Genomic DNA, 20,076 nt, shown 5'->3' on the forward strand with positions numbered 1-20,076 from the left:
AAAATCGTACACCTATGGATGAGGACAGTGGGAGGGGTCAGGGCAGAGGGTGGGGTGGGAACTGGGTGGAGGAGAGCTATGGGGGGGGAAAAGAGAACAACTGTAATAATCTGAACAATAAAGATTTAATTAAAAAAAAAGAAAGTATTACATATGTTCCATTTTTCACCCATTGACCTCTCCCAGGCTGCCCGCCTCCCACCCCAGGCCTTCGCCACCCTATTGTCTGTGTCCATTTGTTATGCTTATGTGTACAAGTTCATTGGTTGATCTCTTCCCACCCATCCACCCTCCCCTGCCTTCCCTTTTCTTGTACTAACAGTTTATAAATATCCTAAATAATAAAAGCCTAATATGCAAATTGACAGATCAGCGGAACAACTGGTTGCTATGATGTGCACTGACCACGGGGGGGGGGGGGGGGGGGCAGATGCTCGCAGGAGTTTTCCCCAGCCCGCAGGCCACAGGCCAGCTAAGCCTGGTGCCAGTGGGGGCCCTGCCAATTGCCTTGTAGAGGAAAGCTACTAGTGGTGGGGGGCAGGGCCGGCAAGCGGGTGGTGCCAGGCTGGCCAAGGCAGGTGCCAGAAGGGGCCCCCAATTGCCCCGCTGGTTGCCCCACAGATTGGCCCTGATTGCTGGCCAGCCCTAGGGACCCTACCCTTGCACAAATTTCATGCACCGGGCCTCTAGTATTAATGATAAATTAGTAACATTAATTATTTAATGTAGTTGCAGATATACTTGAGTTTAAGTTTACCATTTTTTAATTTTTTAAATATTTTTTATTGATTTCAGAGAAAGAGAGAGAGAGACAGAAACATCAATAATAAGAGAGAATCATCATTGATCACCTGCCTCCTGCACGCCCCACACTGGGCATTGAGCCGGTAACCTGAGCATGTGCCCTGACCGGGAATTGAACTGCAGTCTCCTGGTTCATGGGTTGACACTCAACCACTGAGCCACGCAGTTGGGCTAAATTTACCATTTTCCTAGGCTCTTTCTATTTTTCCTGCCCATTCTAGCTCCCCTTCCTTCTTCCCTGCTCTTTTGCATTTATTGAGTATGTTGTTATTCCTTTCATGCTCTATTATCTATCAACTTAGAAGTTAAACAAATTGTAATATTCTTCTGCTGTTCACCCTAGAAATTACCGCCTTCATCCTCAATTTATACAAAATCTAATATTGATTAGGAAAATTACCATCTTTCTGGACAATGGAAGGTTGTCAGAACATTTCAATTTCATTTATCCCCTTCTTGACTTACATGTTGACATACATTTAAATTTTTTAATACTTTAAATTTTAGTGACACATTATTCTTCTTGTTGAAACAGTTTGTGGTCATTCTAATGGTTTTTGTTGCTTTTTCTTCCTTCCTGCATCTCCAACTTTCAATAGGAATCATTGTTCTGTTGGAGAAGTCCCTGTTAGTGCTCCATTTGCTGGTGAAAATGTCCTCAGATGGTCTGTAAATGTCCTTATTTTGTCTTCGTTTTGGGGGGAATTTTGTGCTGAGCACAGGAGTCTGGCTGCAGGTACTTTCAGTTCTTCAGCGCGGTCAGTCCATTCACTTCCACTTTCACTGTTGCTTCTGGAAAGTCAGTTGTTTGTCCAATGGCTGTTTCTTCTAAGGCACCTGTGGGTCGCAACCCTTGGGGGTCGAACGACCCTTTCACAGGGGTCACCTAAGACCATCAGAAAACACATATATAATTACATATTGTTTTTGTGATTAATCACTATGCTTTAATTATGTTCAATTTGTAACAATGAAATTGGGGTCACCACAACATGAGGAATTGTATTAAAGGGTCGCGGCATTAGGAAGGTTGAGAACCACTGTTCTAAGGTAACCTGGTTTTTTCCACTTATCCACTTTTAAGATTTTTCACTTTGTTCTTCATTCTCGACACTTTTACTATGATGTGTGACATGCTTTATTCCCTGTCCCTTAACACAGCCTGCTCGTTGTGGGTTACAGGGGTTCTTAAGCCTGTGCCTCGGTGACTTTCATCAGCATGGCAGCGCCTCAGCCATTGCACATGTGGATTCTCCTGTCATCTCATCCTCGCCCTCCATGCTTTCAGAGACTCCAGTCACAAATATGTTCGACCTTCTCAGTGTTTAGTCTGCCTCTAACCCCTTTGTTGGTATTCTTCCATGCATTTTTTTCTCTGTGTGTTTCTAACTGGATAATTATTTTCTAACTAGTTTTCTGATTTACTAATTCTCTGTTTAGTTATATGGATTCATTCATTGAATTATTCCGTTTAGCTGCTGTATTTTTCAGCTCTAGAATTCCTATTTGTTTCCTTCTCAGATATAATATGTCTTTTTTTGGTAGAGTTTCCACTTCTTTGCTAGCATTGTTATTGTTTGTTTACAAAAAATCTGAACAGAGGAAGCATAGATTTTTGAGGGCAAGGCCTTGTATAGGATGAACATGCACGTGTCCGTTATTAGCTGTCTAACCCTCACAAGTCATTTGTCCCTCTGACCCTCAGCGTCCTCATCTGTGAAATGCAATTGCAATGCTACCTCTCTCCCAGGGTTGCCGTGTGGATCATTTGGCTGAGGCGGAACAGTGCCTGGCGCTTAGGGAGTGATCAGTCAGCGACAGCCATCTCTTCTGGTGTCATCCTGGCTGCACTGGGCAGGCTGGGATTCCAGGCCTTATTTGACAGGTGAAACTAGACTGCAGGGAGCTGAAGTGACCACTCTCGGTCACACAACTGCTAAAGGACAGAGCCTCATTCAAGCCCCAGTGCCTCTACCCGAGGTGATATGTCCTGGGCACAGCCTGCGAGCTCTCTGAACTGCCACCAAATGGAACTCTAAGTTCAGGGCCCAGAGGGCAGCCCGGACTCCTACGCACTCAGATATTATTTGATTGATATCACTGCTGTGGGTGAAAATGTGGTCACCATCTTCAGGTGGGAGTGGCAGGGGATTGGTCAACAAAATGAAGAGGAATTTTAGTTACACAACAGTGTACTGATGCCCTGAAATCTTCATGTCTGCGCCAGGCACACTCGGGCTCAGGAAAAGGTCATTTATCATGTGAGACCCACACTGACAGGTCAGCACAGACTCTGGAATCGCACAGCCCGGTTCAAATCCCGGCCCCACGAACTAGGAGCTGAGCCGGGCGATGATGAAGATGCGGTGTCTATTTCATCAGGCGTCTATCAGTCAAGATGGGACCCAGTGACGGCTGTGCAATGTCAGACACCTGGCGCAGGGCCTGGCAAACAAGAGTTGCTTCACAGTGAAAGCTGGCGCTATCAGACTCAGATGCCGACTTTCACAAGTGCAAAGCATTGTCTCTGCCACCAAAATATCAACAAATTATTCTCCCAGGGGTGGACATGAAGGACAGCTCAGCCTGGAGCCCTGGTGTCTACACTCAGGTGCCCGTTGCCTTGGCACAGCTGGCCTCTGTGCCTCGTACATCCCCATTCCCTGCCCCCTCTGCCCCAGGCGCTGTGCTCAGCACAATGAGGCTTTCCCCAAGGGTCTGCCCCCTGGCACTGAATGTGCCATCCATCAGCTGGGGAAACCGCCCCAGAGGGGTGCACAGGGGCAGTGCCCAGCCACAGGGCCAAGGAGAATAAAGCCAGGAGACCCTGGTGGGAAGACAGCAGCTGTGGCTTCAGCAACCCCTTTCTGACTGAGGGTGGAGCTTTCAGGGAACTTCTGAGACGTGTAATGACCGATGGGAGGCGGATACACACACCAAGGTTTGATACAGCCGGTCCTGGGTAAGTCATTGTGTCCCTTTCTAACTCAGCCCTCACCTCAAAAAGTAGGAAAAAAGTACCCACCCTCCCAGGGTTTCATAAGGGTGATGCTCTGTAAATGTAAGGTCTCTCTCTCTCTCTCTCTCTCTCTCTCTCTCTCTCTCACACACACACACACACACACACAATAGGGATTGGTTCTTCCATCTTCCCACCCTACAGGCTGGTGGGATGACAGGAGGCCCAGAAGTCCCTCTCCCCATGTGAATGCCATCCTGTGCGAGCAGCTCCCCTCTTGGCTGCAGCCCCCAGGGAGGAGGCGCGTGCTGCCAGCCAGCAGCGAGACATGAGTCATTGGATATGGAGGTGAGGAGCCTAAGGGCTCATCACCCACTCGGCTCAGGAAGGAGACATCTTCCAGGCGGAAGACTCAGGAGCAAATGCTAATCCCTCTCTCAGGGGACACCGGAGAGCAGTGCAGCAGGCTCCATGGGCGGAGCTCACTGATCACGCCCTCCTCCCTCCTTGCTCGGTCCAGACTCCACCCAGCCCTGACCTTGGGCTCTGACCTCCTGCAGCTTCCGAACTGACCCCCTGCCCCAACTCCAGTGCTCCCATTGTCATTTATAAGCTCAGTAAATAACAACAACAACAATAATAAGCTTTGCATGGAGTATTTCAGTTAATTCTCATGACATTCCAGCAAGGCAAGTACTGTATTACTCCTGATTTACAAGCAGGGAAACTGAGGCACAGAGAGGTTAAAATGTACCACATTCCTATGTCAGATGCCTGGGGAATGAGAATTCAAACCGGGCAGCTCACTACAGTCTGCATTTGTGCCACCACTTGGGTAGAAGGATGGAAGGAGAACACACAGGAGGGAGGGAGGGATGGGGCAGGAAGGAAGGGAGGGAAGAAGGGAGGGAGGATGGACATTTTCTAAGTTGTGAGGATGAAATGAGATGTTGTATGTGTGAAAGAGCTTTATCAAATTTAGTGTAAACATGGACCGGTGTTGCTGTTGTTAAGCCGAAGGTTGTCCCTTCAGGAAGAAGTCTGTCCTCCCTAAGCTGGGCCTGCTTTCCATCCAATGCTCTCCTCACCCCAGGCCCAGGCTTGTCTCTCTCAGGGACTGGAGGGAACAGGGCCCACTCACAACCTGGAGATTCAGGAGGTTCGGAGCTTCCTGCCCTGGCGAGCTCTGACCTTGGGTGAGGCCCTTAGCCACCATTGTACCCACGGTCCGCCTTTGTCTCAGAATGAGACACGCCGTGTGGATCTGTGAGCACAGTGTGTCGCCAAGTCTGACTCAGTCACCAGGTTTCCATGGCTCCACGGCCACCTTGACAGATGGGGACCGCACTGGACAACACAGATGCAGAAAATTCCCTCCCCACAGCGTTCTGAGGGACAGCCCTGTTCACTACTTACTTACAGTTCTTTTTCTTTTGAGGAAACATATGACGAAACTTATCACCCCAGAAAGCCCTCTCATGCCCCATCGCAGCTAGTCTCTGCTCCCAAACTCAGAAGCAACTGGTCTTGTGATCATTTTTAAAAATTGATTTTAGAGACAGGAAGAGAAGAGAGAGAGAGAGAGAGAGAGAGAGAGATTGAGAGAGAGAAACAGAGAGAAACATCTATTGGCTGCCTCCCGTACTCGCCCCGATGGGAAACAAACCTGAAACCTAGGCATCTGCCCTGGCCGGGAAAGGAGCACACCACCTTTTGTGATGTTCCAGTCAGCTGAGCAGAGCACCTATGTCAGAACACACAGTACCTGCTCAAGCAAGTCTATGACGTGAAAATTAGTAGGTCATTATGCACTTTACATAGGGAGGCTTGTACAAGGAATCCTTTAAACAGACAATCCCTGGTGACTTCTAAATACAATCCTATTTATTCCCAGGGTGTGGTAAGGACTTAATAAGATGACCATGTTTCAATCAGATGTTTTTTGGGATGGATTTCCTTTGGAAACCACTAATCTCCTTTCTGTCTCTATGGATTTACCTATTCTGAGCATTTCACAGACATGGAATCAACATATGTGGCCTTTTGTGCCTGGCCCTTTCACTTAGCATAATGTTTTCAAGGTCCATCCATGTTGTAGCATGTGTCAGAACATCATTTCTTTTCTTTTCTTTTATTTATTTATTTATTTATTTATTTATATATATTTTATTGATTTTTTACAGAGAGGAAGGGAGAGGGATAGAGAGTTAGAAACATCGATGAGAGAGAAACATCAATCAGCTGCCTCCTCCACATTCCCCACTGGGGATGTGCCCGCAACCAAGGTACATGCCCTTGACCAGAATCGAACCCGGGACCCTTGAGTCCACAGGCCGATGCTCTATCCACTGAGCCAAACCGGTTAGGGCTTTTTTTATTTTTTGAATCCTTTTTAAAAAAATCCTCACCCAAGGATATTTTTTCATTGATTTTTAAAGAGAGTAGAAGAAAGAGGGAAAGACAGAGAGAAACATCAATGTGAGAGAAACACATCGATTGGTTGCCTCCTGCATGAGCCCTGACCAGGGCCCAGGCTGGGGAGGATCCTGTAACCGAGGTACTGACCAGAACTGAACCCAGGACTCTTCGGTCCACAGGCCGACACTCTATCCACTAGCCAAACATCCCATCATTCCATGGCTGAATAATATTTCCTGTGTGCATGTACCAAGTTTCATACATCCATTCATCAACATTTGGGTTATTTCCACTTTTGGACGATTGTGAATAATGCTGATACGAACATTTGTGTACAAGTTTCTATATGGACATACGTTTTCATTTCTCCTGGGTATATACCTGGAGGTGGAATTGCTGAGTCATGTGGTAATTCTATGGTTAACATTTTGGAAACCCTGGACTGTTTGCCACAGCATCTGTGCCATTTTACATTCCCACAAGCAGTGTATGAGGGTTCCAGTTTCCCGACAGCCTCATCAACACTTGTCATTGTCTGTTTGTTTTACCCATCCCAGTGGGTGTGAGGTGGTATCTCCTTGTGGTTGGATTTATATTTCCCTAACGCATAGCTGGGATTTGACCTCCAGTCTCTCAATTCCCAAATCACTGCTTTATCCACAATACCAAAGGACAAAGATGAGGAGAAATGATTTGGGGAAAGAAAAGAATATTCTTCCACCGTTTTCTTCTACTGTGTTTAGGAGATGGATTTGTTCAGGCCCCTGTGTGAAAGCTACATTGAACATAACAAGAGGATGGGACAGTATGTTTTATTTATATATTTCTTTTAATATATTTTTATTGATTTCAGAGAGGAAGGGAGAGGGAGAGAGAGATAGAAACATCAATGATGAAAGGGAATCATTGATTTGCTGCCTCCTCCTGCACCCCTACTGGGGATTGAGCCCGAAACCCAGGCATGTGCCCTAACTGGGAATTGAACCGTGACCTTCTGAGCCACACCAGCCAGGCGAGACAGTATGTTTTAGATGATGCAAAAAGCTCAAACAAAAGTGACTTAGGAAGGCAAGGGCAGAGAGGACTCCATGAATGGGGAAGAAATTCATTTAAGATGAAATGAATGGTAAAAAACAAGACAAAAACCATAATAGTACCCAATAGACCAGGGGTGGGCAAACTTTTTGACTCGAGGGTCACAATGGGTTTTTTTTTTTTTTTAAATATATTTTATTGATTTTTTACAGAGAGGAAGGGAGAGAGATAGAGAGTTAGAAACATCGATGAGAGAGAAACATCGATCAGCTGCCTCCTGCACATCTCCTACTGGGGATGTGCCCGCAACCAAGGTACATGCCCTTGACTGGAATCGAACCTGGGACCTTTCAGTCCGCAGGCCAACGCTCTATCCACTGAGCCAAACCGGTTTTGGCCACAATGGGGTCTTAAACTGGACCGGAGGGCCGGAACAAAAGCATGGATGGAGTGTTTGTGTGAACTAATATAAATTCAAAGTAAACATCATTACATAAAAGGGTACGGTCTTTTTTTTTTTTTTTTTAGTTTTATTCATTTCAAACGGGCCGTAGTTTGCCCACGGCTGCAATAGACAATAGACATTCCTATTGCCAACAGAGTAACTGAGCGCAGTGCCTGCCTCCACTCCTCCCTCGAGCCCTCCCTGGAGGATCCCTGAGCATCTCTGCTTGGGCTGGGCTGGTCCCTCGGGGACACTGTGGCAAAATCAGTACTAGAATCACTGCACCCGTGGCTGGTATTTCACAGGGCAACGCCTGTCATCACTTTACAAGTGAGTATCAGTCAATTTAAGTCTTTTCAAAGGTCAGTTACCATAGTTTTTAACCTTTGAATACTCAGTGCCTGGTATATAATAGGTTTTTGATAAATGTTTGTTGAATTCATCCATTTATCCATTTAACAAATATTGACTCAGCATCTACTTTGTGCCAGGCACTGTTCTAGACTTTGAGGATACAGCAGTGAATAAAACGATTAAAAAGTCCCTGCTCTCATGAAACATACTGGCTAGTGGATGAATGAATAAAGTTTACAAATATGTGTTTGAGATAAAGAATATGAAGGGAATTTGTAAGCTTACATGCTACATAAAATAAAAACTATATTCACAAAGAAATAGTAATACTAGCATCACCACAGCTATGAGGAGCATTGACTGTGTGCTAGTCACTGTTCTGAGTGATACATGAGCATATGTATTACATATATATGAGGATTATATATATGAGGATTAAATGGAATTTTATATATATATATATATACTAGATCCTGATGCACAAAGATTCGTGCAAGAATGGGCCTTCCTTCCCCTGGCTGCCAGCACCGCCTTTGCTCCGGCCGGAGCCGCCTTTCTGCCTTCCCAGGCCCAGAGCGGCTGGGGCGGTGTGGAACACCTGTGTCACTCAGCGCCTGCGTATGCAAATTAACCTGCCATCTTTGTTGGGTTAATTTGCATAGTCACTCTGATTGGCTGGTGGGCATAGCAGAGTGACACCAATTTGCATGTTTCTCTTTTATTAGTGTGTGTGTATATATATATACACTAAAAGTGAAAATTCCTCTTAATCCTCACAACAACCCCATGAGGCAGATGCTGTTATCATGATCTCACTTTATAGGTAAAAAGACTGAGGCATGGAGCAGTGAAGTAACCAGCCCAGGATCACATGGTGATTAGGCAGGAAAGCCAGAATTTGAACCCAGCCATTTGGCCCAGCGCCTGCGTACTCCAGCACTAGGCCATTAAAGCAGAGGCAAGATGTCCTTCAGGACCCAGTTGATCAATCTGTCTGTCCCCACAGGGCTGTCCTCAGTCTGCATGGCCCATGCCCTCATGCCCTTGAACCTGACCCTCACAGACAGAGTACACTCCCTGGCAGCCTTCTTGCTGCCCTTTCTCTCGGTGGCTTGGTGGGAGCCTGAACCCGTTCCTAGCAGCTACTGAATGACCTCATGGCTGCGGCAGGGGCCTAAGAGGCAGGACCTCGCTCCCTGTGTCTGCCAGTCAGTATCCCCAGGCAGGGCCCAGAGCTGCTGGGAGCTGCAGGAGGGAGAGGGGCAAGGGGCAGGGGACTCACTGGCTTTGGTCACATTTTCTCCCTGATCTGGGGGTGGATGCAAAGGGTCCACATAATAAATCTGACAAACTCAGGGGAAGCCTGCATGCTAGGCCTTACAAAGTCAGAGACCTAAAGTAACCACACAGGATAGTCTGAACATAGAGGTTCCATCTTTACCTTAAGTGAGCCTGCCTGTTGTCTGTTATCTTTGTGCATCTATCTTAGATGCATGTACTTTTGAAACATCAGGGTAATCTTCTTTCCCAGACCCCTCAGGGCACAGCCTCCCAGCAGAGCAGAGACCACCGAACCCTTTGTTGTTGTCTTGTTCCCTGAAGACCATCTCTCTGTGCTGCACATGTTAACCATCCTGTACCTACCCATGTGAAAGGAGTATGGGCTTCTCCACTTTCTCTTTAATCCAGTCTCAGAGATTCCCCCCACTTTGCTCTTCCCCACCTTCCTACTCTACCACCAGTGAATGTCATGTAACCCCCTTAGTCTCATCCTTTGATTCTAACGTATAAAATAAGCTGTAAAACAGCCATTCTCAGGAGCATCTTCTCAATCCCCTGAGATTTTGCTTCCCAACAATTGTCAGTTTGGCTCAAATGGACTCTCATAAGACTTTTTCTTAGGCTGGATGTTCTTTTGTCGACACGGGTCAGCTGTGAATGTCCTCTGGGTTTCTCCCTGTAAGGGTGTGGGGGGGTGGTCCATCAAAGGCTGATCTCTTCACCTTTGGTTCTGTCTATTTCTAACAGACCCTGCAAGTGCCTCTGAGCAGGGATCAGGCCATGGAGAAGCATGCCATGGACTCCAAGAAGCCAGGCCGCAGAGCTTTCTGCGAAGGCCTGCCTGGCCTCATTCACAGCTGTACTCCCTGCCTAGCCCAGGTGGGCACAGGGGAGGCACTCATGGAGTATCTGTTGAATGAACAGGTTATAAAGGAAAGTAAATCCTGTCTAGTTCAACCCGCTCATTGAACTGGGAGGAAACAGGCCCAGCAAGAGGAAGCGGCTCAGCTAAGCCAGTATTTATAGCCAACAAATGGGAGACCCGGAGGACCAGGCCAGGCTTCCAGCTGTGCACCTTAGAAGGGATGCTCTTTCCATAGCACCAGGGGGCCAGGCCTGCAGAATGCCTCTCCTCCAGGGAGTCCAAGCAGAGTCCCTGCCTCCCCTCTCCCTCTGATCTCCAGGAACCTCTGCTCATTAGCAGCCCGGCTTGGACAGCTGGGAGGCAGGGGAGAGCCAGTTAACCTTTGCAGTTTAAAGTGCTTTCACCAGAGGAGGGAAAGGAAGAGCAGGAACAGGAAAAAGGGAATAATGACGATGACAGTGATGGCTATGACTCATGGGAGACCCACTGGGGCCAGGCATTGTGAACAGCTCTCTTTACATGTATTATTTTTAATTCTTTAACATTCCAAAACATATTGTTGCCCATGGTCAGATGATCCCGGTCACTGCTTAAAACAAAGCAAGTAACAGAAACTTTCTAAACAGAATGGAAAAAAAATATGGGTGGGCCCAGGTACCCCAGACAAGTGCTCAGGGGACTTGTGCTCAGCCCACCTTGATGATGTGAGGAGGAGGATAACATTGATCATTGCTTTCCCTGTAGGGCCACTGGATGGGATGAGAAGAAATCCCATGCCTGCGATGAACATTTGTATCACCTTCGCAGGACGGGGACTGAGAACAGATTGAGTTTGGTTTCAGAAAAATACTAAAAAAGGTAATGTTTCTTGTGCCTGAGTGTTGGGGTAAAATTTAAATATGCCATAGATGCCTTTTCAGCATATTTAAGTGTCATATAACAATACTGTACCCACGAAAGGTAATGTTTCTTGTGCCTGAGTGTTGGCGTAAAATTTAAATATGCCATAGATGCCTTTTCCAGCATATTTAAGTGTCATATAACAATACTGTACCCACACCCTTTCACATTTCCTTCACGGATGTAGCTGAAGCCTTCTCATCTGATGCTCACTGCGGCTGAAGAGCAGGGTAAGAGGTAATTAAAAAATTTATGTAAACCTGCTTTAAACATTTGATTCTAACTTGTAATACACGAGCTTAATTGAATTCCCCACCCCCGTAGCTGGTTAAGTAGTCACTCCCATTCCATTTATTGAATAATATTTTTATTTATTTTTATTTTTTATCACTGATTTAAATTACATCTTTATTACATACCAAATTCCAATATACATTTGGGTTTATATATAGATTCTCCTGTTTTGTGAGTTTGTTTATCTATTAATGCATTGTGACAAGGTGTTTTAGTTATTGTAGGTTTATAATAAATACTTAAAAATATCTGGTGAGGAAGCCTGTCTTTACTTTCCCCATCATTTCCCTGGGTATTCTCACACATCTATTTTTCCAGATGAACTTTAGAATAAATGTATCTAGTTAAAAGAAATTATGTCAATACGTTGACCAGGATTGCTTTCATGAGGAAAACAAAGTTTTACAACACTGAAATTTTTTATTCAAGAAAATATGTATTTTAATTTATTCCAATATTATTAAAATTCATCACTTGAGGTTTAACACTTTTTTCATATAGTTCCTGCACAGTTATTGTGAAACACATTCTTAGGTGTCTTATCTTTTTTCTTCTTACAAAGGGGATCATTTCTTCCCGTGTATTTTCTAACCGGCTATTGTTGTATAAGAAGAAACCACACAACTCAATTCTGTTTTTTTCCTTAAGTTTTCCAATGGATTTGTATGGACTGTATAATCATATTATCAGCAGATCATTTTAAATCTGCTTCCATCTGAGCCTGTTTGACTCAGCGGATAGAGCTCCATGGACTGAAGGGTCTTGGGTTTGATTCTGATCAAGGGCACATATCGGTTGCGGCTTGATCCCTGGCCCTGGTTGGAGCACATGCGGGAGGCAACCAATCGATGCGTCTCTCTCACATCGATGTTTCTCTCTGTCCCCCCCCCCCCCCTTCCACTCTCTAAAAATATCAAAGGAAAGATATCCTCTGGAGAAGATTAATAAAAATAACAAAACACCACACACAAAAAAATCTGCTTCCTCCTTTGTGATATACTTACCTCTTATTTTTCTCTATATCAATTGTATTGGCTTACGCTCCCAGAACAATGTTCAACAATGATGTTGGTGGCAGATTCCTGATCCTGAAGACCCTGCCAGGGTCTCCCTCACCCTCCGTTGGCTATTATCAAACCCTGTCAGAGGAAGGAGCGGGGTTTGCTGGAGGTCTCTGGGGAACGCAGTCCTTGCTGGAAATCCCACACTCTACACACCAGTCACCCCAGCTGCCTCGGCACCTCAACCCCTCCTGCTCCACCCCTAGTGGCGCTGATCTCGCGGCATAGGGTGCCTTCCCTGTCTCCCCCGTGAGAGCAGCTCTTCCAGGGCAGAGGCAGGCCCTCGGTTCACTGCTGTTTCCCTCCAGCCTAGTGCCCTGCCTGTCACATAGGAAACGTACGACCAATATGGGGTCAATGAACTGACACAATCAGATAGCCCTTTGCTGTGTCCTGTGAAAAATTACTGCCTAATAACTGCCACTCACAGTTTGCAGACTTTCTGGTAGCAAAGCCCTTCCTTTTCTTCTTTTTAAAATATTTTTATTCATTTCAGAGAGGAAGGGAGAGGGAGAGAGAGATAGAAACATCAGTGATGAGAGTGAATCATTGATTAGTTGCCTCCTACACGTCCCTTAATGGGGATCGAGCCCACAATCTAGGCATGTACCCTGACCAGAAATCAAACAGTGACCTCCTGGTTCATAGGTCGATGCTTAACCACTGAGCCACACCAGCGGGGCAGCAAAGCCCTGTTATATGCATAATCTTGCTTTATTCTCTCATTGAAAACTCTGCAAATCTTTCCTCGATTCTTCTTTCCGAAATACAGAAAAGGAGGTTCAGAGAAGTTAAGCGACCAACTCTAGGTTGTCCAGCTAATGCATGGCAGAGCGAGATTCCGCCGCAGCCGTCGGGTTCTGTCCTGGTGAGCTACTGCTCCCTGGCCATCCCTTGGGAAGCAGCTCTGAAGGCTTCCATCTTGATAATGAAAGGTGACGTTTTCAAAAGCTGTTGGCTGAGGGGAAGAGGAGTGTGAGTGAGGGAAGGTGTGCCCCTCAGAAGTTGCCACTGATTTTGCCCCTGCCAGCAAAGGGTCGGTGTGAGTGGGTGTCTGGGAAGGTGGGGTGGTGCTGGGGATGGTAGAGTGGGGGCGGGAGAGGGGAGGCCACCTGGACATTCCTCAGCTCACAGTCCAGATGAGCAGGCCTAACCCGTGGTGTCCAGGAGCCTCGGCAACAGCGAGGCAATGTTGGCCCCTGGAGCTGAGTCTGGCTCTCCTGGTTGGTGGTCCTATGGAGGGGAACGCAGGCCTCTGGGCACTGGGCAGCCCTTCCTGCACACACAGGCCTGTTCCAGCCACTTTGGGATGTCCCAGAGGAGAGAACAAGTGTACCTACTATGTGCTAGGCCAGATGCTGGCCACCTCACACACATCATATTTCACTTAGTTCTCACCACAACCCAAGGATGAGCTGTAATGATGCCCCTAAACAGAGTCTCAGAGAGTGAGAGGCACAAGGTCACCTCTCTCATCGGTGTCTGAGCTGGAATTTCAACCTGGGGGCCGGCAGCGCCCATGCTCTTCGCCACCCTCCCCCAGGAATGGGTGGTCTAATGCCTACGAAGTCTAGGGTGGCTGTGCTGGGTGCTGGGTCCCATCTGGGGACAGCATCGGGGAGGCTGCGGGAAGGTGAACTGGAGGAGGTGGTCTGAATGGCGCCAGGGGAAGCGGGCCGGAGGACACACAGCTCTGAGAAGGATGGGTAAACAGTTCGGTCTGGCTGTAAGAAGAGATGAGAGGGATTAAACCCAGGCTCTGTGTTAAAGGGTAGCTTCTGAGTCAGCAATACTGAAGGCCATGTGCCCTGAACAGCCGGCCTTGGTGAAATAGTAATAGAGTTTGGCTACTTTTTTTACCCCCTCCTTGAGCCCAGACTGGCTCCTGATCCCAAGAGGCCTTTCAGTGAGCCACAGGTCCACCCTCTGCAGCCCACCTCCATCTCCCAACCCCCACAGCGCGACAGCTCCCCTCCTGTGCCTCTCTGAGTATTTTCACCAGAGAGGGTTCTCAGGGCCCTGAAAGCCTTCCAGGCTCTCTGTGGAGAAGGAATTGCATTTGGGGGGTGTACAGACGGGTGAGAGGGTCTCCAGGTAACCCTGACAATCTAAGGGATCACTTTCTATCTGCTCCCCATTCCACACGGTGATCTGTGGGTTCAGGGAGTTGGGGTGCTCAGTGGACATCCTTTCCCGCCTTGATGCAGACTTGGAGAGAGCGCTGCTGGTGGCTTTTCCCATCCTTGGCCCTGGGACAAGTCCTTCCCGTGTCATTGACTCCCCTCTAAACAAGCAAAGTGGAGCAGTAATCCCAAGTGGCTGCCTGCCATTGGGCGACTCAATTTCACTATCAGGATGGAAAATCTTCAGGAGTTATTTTGTTCCGAAGGGCTGGCCACTTCCCACCCCATCTCCATTAGTGGCTCCTTAAAAGGCAATCCAATATCCTGGTGAATATCACTTTGAAACAAAATCTGGTGTCCCCTGCCTTGCTTAATCCCTGTAAACCTCCTGCCCATTGCTCAGAGCTGACCCAGCACTGGCCCCCTGCGGCTGGTCCTAAAATGACTTGGCTTGGGAGGTGGGATAGAGTGAAAGTGGCTCATACTTATGGATGGACAGCGAGGAACTAAATCTGAGGTCACAGCCCCTAGGCACTTGGGCCCCTTAAATTGTAGACAAGCATCCGCAGATGCACATTCTCAGCAACCATGATAAATCCTTCGTCAAGGTCATGTGAGGGCCTTGCCAAACTGGAAGATGAGGTATAAGTTATAAAACAAGATGTGGGAGCCAGTTCCCTTTAACCTTTCCCGAGGCCAAGGGCATCACTAGCTTCCTAACCTCTACCTGTTTGACCCCCAGCCCTTAATATGCCCCAAAGAATGAGAGCATCAGGTGAGCACTATGAAGGCTGATCCCATTCCTTATGGGATTTACACACACACACACACACACACACACACCCTCACCTCTCACTCCCTTGGCTAACTCCCTTTGACTTCTAAAGGAAAGTAAGACCCTGGAAGGCTAAACCAGTTCAGCAAAGTTTCTCAGAAAGAACAGGCTTCTGAAGAGTCTGGATTGACCTTCAAAAACATTTAAACTAATGCCTCTTCTCACCCTCTGCTCTTTGCTCAATAACATAAAACAGTGCCCCCTATCACCTCCTCAGAATTCTGGGAGCATTTAGAATGTGGTTACACCCTCCTTTCTTCCTGCTGTCACTTGTTTAGCTCCTTTTGCCTGGCCTGAGCCTTTCTCCCTAACTGGATTGCAAACTCCATGAGGGCATACATTCTCCCTGCCTGTTACCCCCTGTACCTACAGCAGACATGGCACAAAGTAGGCCCTCGGGAAATACTGAATACGTAATTTGGTTTCATCTCAAAGAATAACTCCCAGTTGCTTAAAAAATTCCAAAGAAAGGAAACTAGAAGAAATATAATCAGGAAATTGGCTATTTTCCACAAGATGGTCTGAGTGCCTGCGTGTGTGTGTGTGTGTGTGTGTGTGTGTGTGTGTGTGTGTGTTTGCCCTCAAAGGTATACATGTGGTACATAGGATCCAAGGCAGAATTAGGCTCATTAAGAAGATGCTTGCTGACCACGTGCATATGGGTGCGTCCCCACAGTCCTAGTAAAATTGTCCTCATTTGAGATGCCTTTTACTTCTCACATTGTAACAAGCCCACAGTAATGACAGAGAGCCGAGGCTGGAATGCCTAATGAGCTGTGGATTAAGAAATGATGCGATAGCATCTTGCAGATTGTAATTAACACATGGCCTCTATTATGTCCTATCAGAGTTGTATCTTCTTGCTGACAAGTAATTCCCCAGAACAATCACTTGTCTTTCAACATTTCCTTGTGAGGACTAATTGTGAAGAGCTCTGCTTAGAAAGGCCACCTGGAGCAATTCGGGGACAATTACATGGGACCCAGTAGCTGCTGGACACAATTACCTGGACTTGAATATGGGGTGAGTGAGACCAAGCAAGGGGAATGAGGCTTTGGCCAGGCATTCAGAGAGCACCTGCCCATGGCTGCTGGATTCATAATGGATTCATGTTGCTCTAGAGTAGAAGAATAAAGTGCTCAACAGGAGTATTTGGAAGGACTTGAAAATCATTTTTTTTCTTAAATGATACTAATCATGATTACCTGTAGAAAAATTAGAAAATGTAGATAAACAACAAAACCACTACCAACATCTTGTCATAGTGATAGTCCATCATCATCACCACCACTACCATCACTATCACCACCATCATCACCATCAATATCACCATCATTATTATCACCAACAACACCATTATCACCATCATCATCATTATCAACACCATTATCACCAACATCATCATCACCATCATCATCACCAATACCACCATTATCATCATCACCACCATTATTATCACAAACACCATCACCATCAGCAACAATACCATTATCATCATCATCGTCATCATCATCATCATCACCAGCACTACCATAATCCCTTTCACCAACATCACGATCATGATCACCAACATCACCATCATCATCATCATCATCATCATCAAAATTGCTACCATTTAGGAGCTTATACTCATTCCATATACTTTGCTAGGCACCTTAAACTTGTTATCTCTAGATCTAACAAAACTCTTGCCATATGGGTAAATATAGTTCCATTTTATAGATGAGAAAACTGACACACCTGTTTCAGTTCACACAAAACAAGAGCTATTAAAGGTGGAATTTCAATTGGAGTCTGTGTCTAAAATCTATGCATATGCTGCCAAGCCTATTTCTTTCCTCATCTTTCAGACGGGATGATGACCCTTTTTCTCCTGGATGCCATAAAAAGTTTTATACAGTGAGAGTAAATAAGATACTGGAGGTGAAAGCTTTGTAAGCTGTGAAGTCCAGTATAGAGTCAGGCCTTGCTAAGCAGTTCATGGCATCCATCCAGATACCACGCCCAGCTACCAAGTAAGTGAACAATATTCACTGAAAGGTGTTTAATTGGGTCTCATTGAGAAGCCAAGCCCGTGAGGGTCTATGCAGTTCCCCCCAGGTAAGGGGAAGGAAAGGGGAGGAACAAAGCTAGGACTGTGGGCATGACCATCAGGAGTTAAGGGGAAAGAGAGTAACTAGACTGACTGGAACAAAGCTAGTTCTGGGGTGTGGGAATACCCTGATCCTTCCCATCAGCTACTCCAATTAAGTCTTTATTCAAAATCAAAACAATGTGCTTCATATGAAACTGCAGCTTCAAAACGAGTTCCCTAGCTCCTCTTTCAACCAGATTGTCAGCTTCTTATATAAAAATTCTAGATTTTTAAAAAATAGAATGCGGGAGAAGAGGAGAGGTGTAGGTTTGAAGATGAGGGGTGAGATCAGTTAAGGGTCGAATGTGGGAGGTGGACCAGAGCCTGACCTGGATCAGTGTTCTCTCTGAATCTGCAATTGGCCACTCAGCTTTCACTTTGCATCTGTTTCTGCCTGCCTCCTGCCTTTCTCACCTTCCTTTCATTCTGACTCTTAACATTAGGAAACATGTAGAATTCAAAAGCTTTGTCCCGTGTGTGTGTGTGTGTGTGTGTGTGTGTTGAAATCATATTGAAAGTCAAAGGTAAAAGAGGCCCCGACATCCTAAACGTCCACACACGAAACCAGCCAAGTGTCCTGCCAGGCTTGGACACTGAGTCCACTCCATGTTGGAGGTCCTGATGGCAATCTGAGAAATTAATTGAAGTTCTGTCAGGCAACTGTCCGCTCGGGCACCTCTCCAGCCTCCTGTGGCTTCTGCATTTGTCTTGGAAGATCATCAAACCAGGAGCAGAGTTTGACTAAAAGTAGGTGGAATTGACTCATAAGAGCCAACTCAAGCAGTTGCTACCATCCAAAAAAAGAGAAGGTAGAGAGGTAGGGAAATTGGGCAGAATGAATGAAGATAGTATTTGCTGGGAGAGGGCAAGGCTGGCTACATGCCCTCCAGCTGGGGCCAAGGCAAAAAATAGAGCCTGAACTTGACCTCCACATCCACACATTGTGATGGTGTGTCCTCCCAGGGCCCCATCTATCCTGGCATGCAGAAATAACCAGGCTGATGATATAATAGGAGACTATTCACACTGATCAGGTATCTTGCCGCTGGCTGTGGTCAGTGAACTGGGAAAAGTAGAGATCCAATGACTACTGTTCTTCTCATAGTTGTGTGGTGACACCCTATGGTGGACATGAGTGGCCATAAACTTTCTTGGTGCTTTGTTCTGTGTATCAAAGGCTGCCTCTGCCTTTATTCTTGAAATTGTTGCTGGGCTCAGTGGAGAAGTCATGTTGATGTGGTATTTGCTCTGGGGAGGTATTTTGAAGTAAAGAGTGACATGGGAAGCATGGATAATGGATGGAGGAGATTTTCTCAATGGAAAAGAATGAATGTTTAGGAAATTAAGCTGTTGAGTTGCAACAGTGAGTAAGTATTAGGATAATTTGAACTGAAAAATCACATAGGACAAAAAATGTGCATATTATCTAACTGAGTTCAACACCAGGAGTCTGCCGGCCTATTAACCACTATCAATTAGTGGGTCTTGAAACTGATGTTGTTGCTCCCCCACATGCTCTGGAATTGGCAGGGAAGCAAGTAACACTACTCTCAGCATCTCCTCTCCATTCTCCAGCACGTCGCCTCTCCACTCTGTCCTGCACTGTGTCCATCTTGTCACAGGGAAGTGAGAGACAGCTCTGGTGGGACATGGCCCCTGTAACGCGATGTTCAGAGTCTTTATATCACAGCTAAACTCTCCACCTATAGATAGCAAAGGCGACTTTGAGAGGGCATTGTGAGCCTCCTTACTTAGATCCCCCAGGGATTCAGCCGTGGAGCCCTATCAAGTCTTGGCATCCTTGGCACAGGGCTAACCCAACAGACAGTTCAGTATTAGTGCCCTCACGCCTCTCCACTTTGGAGTGAGACCTGGGAAGCCATTGCTTTGAGCCTCAGACACAAGGAATCCCTCATTTTTCATCCCATTCTCAGTCTCTGGGCCCATCAGATTCTACCTGCTCCTCAGCTATATTTCCTCTCCCTTCATTGTATAGGGACTGCTCTCTCTTGCCTCCCTTGTTTCAATCTATCAAAGCACTTGATGAGGATCTAGAAACAAGTTTGATGAAGAATGACTCATATCACAGCTAAACTCTCCACCTATAGATAGCAAAGGCGACTTTGAGAGGGCGTTGTGAGCCTCTTTACTTAGATCCCCCAGGGATTCAGCTGTGGAGCCCTATCAAGTCTTGGCATCCTTGGCGCAGGGCTAACCCAGCAGACAGTTCAGTATTGGTGCCCTCACGCATCTCCACTCTGGAATGAGACCTGGGAAGCCATTGCTTTGAGCCTCAGACACAAGGAATCCCTCATTTTTCATCCCATTCTCAGTCTCTGGGCCCATCAGATTCTACCTGCTCCTCAGCTATATTTCCTCTCCCTTCATTGTATAGGGACTGCTCTCTCTTGCCTCCCTTGTTTCAATCTATCAAAGCACTTGATGAGGATCTAGAAACAAGTTTGATGAAGAATGACTGAAGAATGGTGGTATATTCCAACTGGGAAGAGGAGATGCCAGAAAGAACCATCACTGCTCTCTTCAATGTACTGATGTGTGTATATATCT

General features: G+C 46.4%; 1 pseudogene; it reads right to left on the reverse strand.

Annotated features, from left to right (window-relative positions):
* LOC102260599 overlaps positions 1 to 14,603 on the reverse strand; it is a 37,253-nt pseudogene extending 22,650 nt beyond the window's left edge.
* Positions 14,604 to 20,076: the final 5,473 nt, after the last annotated feature.

This window comes from Myotis brandtii, unplaced genomic scaffold (assembly GCF_000412655.1).
Source record: "Myotis brandtii unplaced genomic scaffold, ASM41265v1 scaffold190, whole genome shotgun sequence".
NCBI lineage: Eukaryota > Metazoa > Chordata > Mammalia > Chiroptera > Vespertilionidae > Myotis > Myotis brandtii.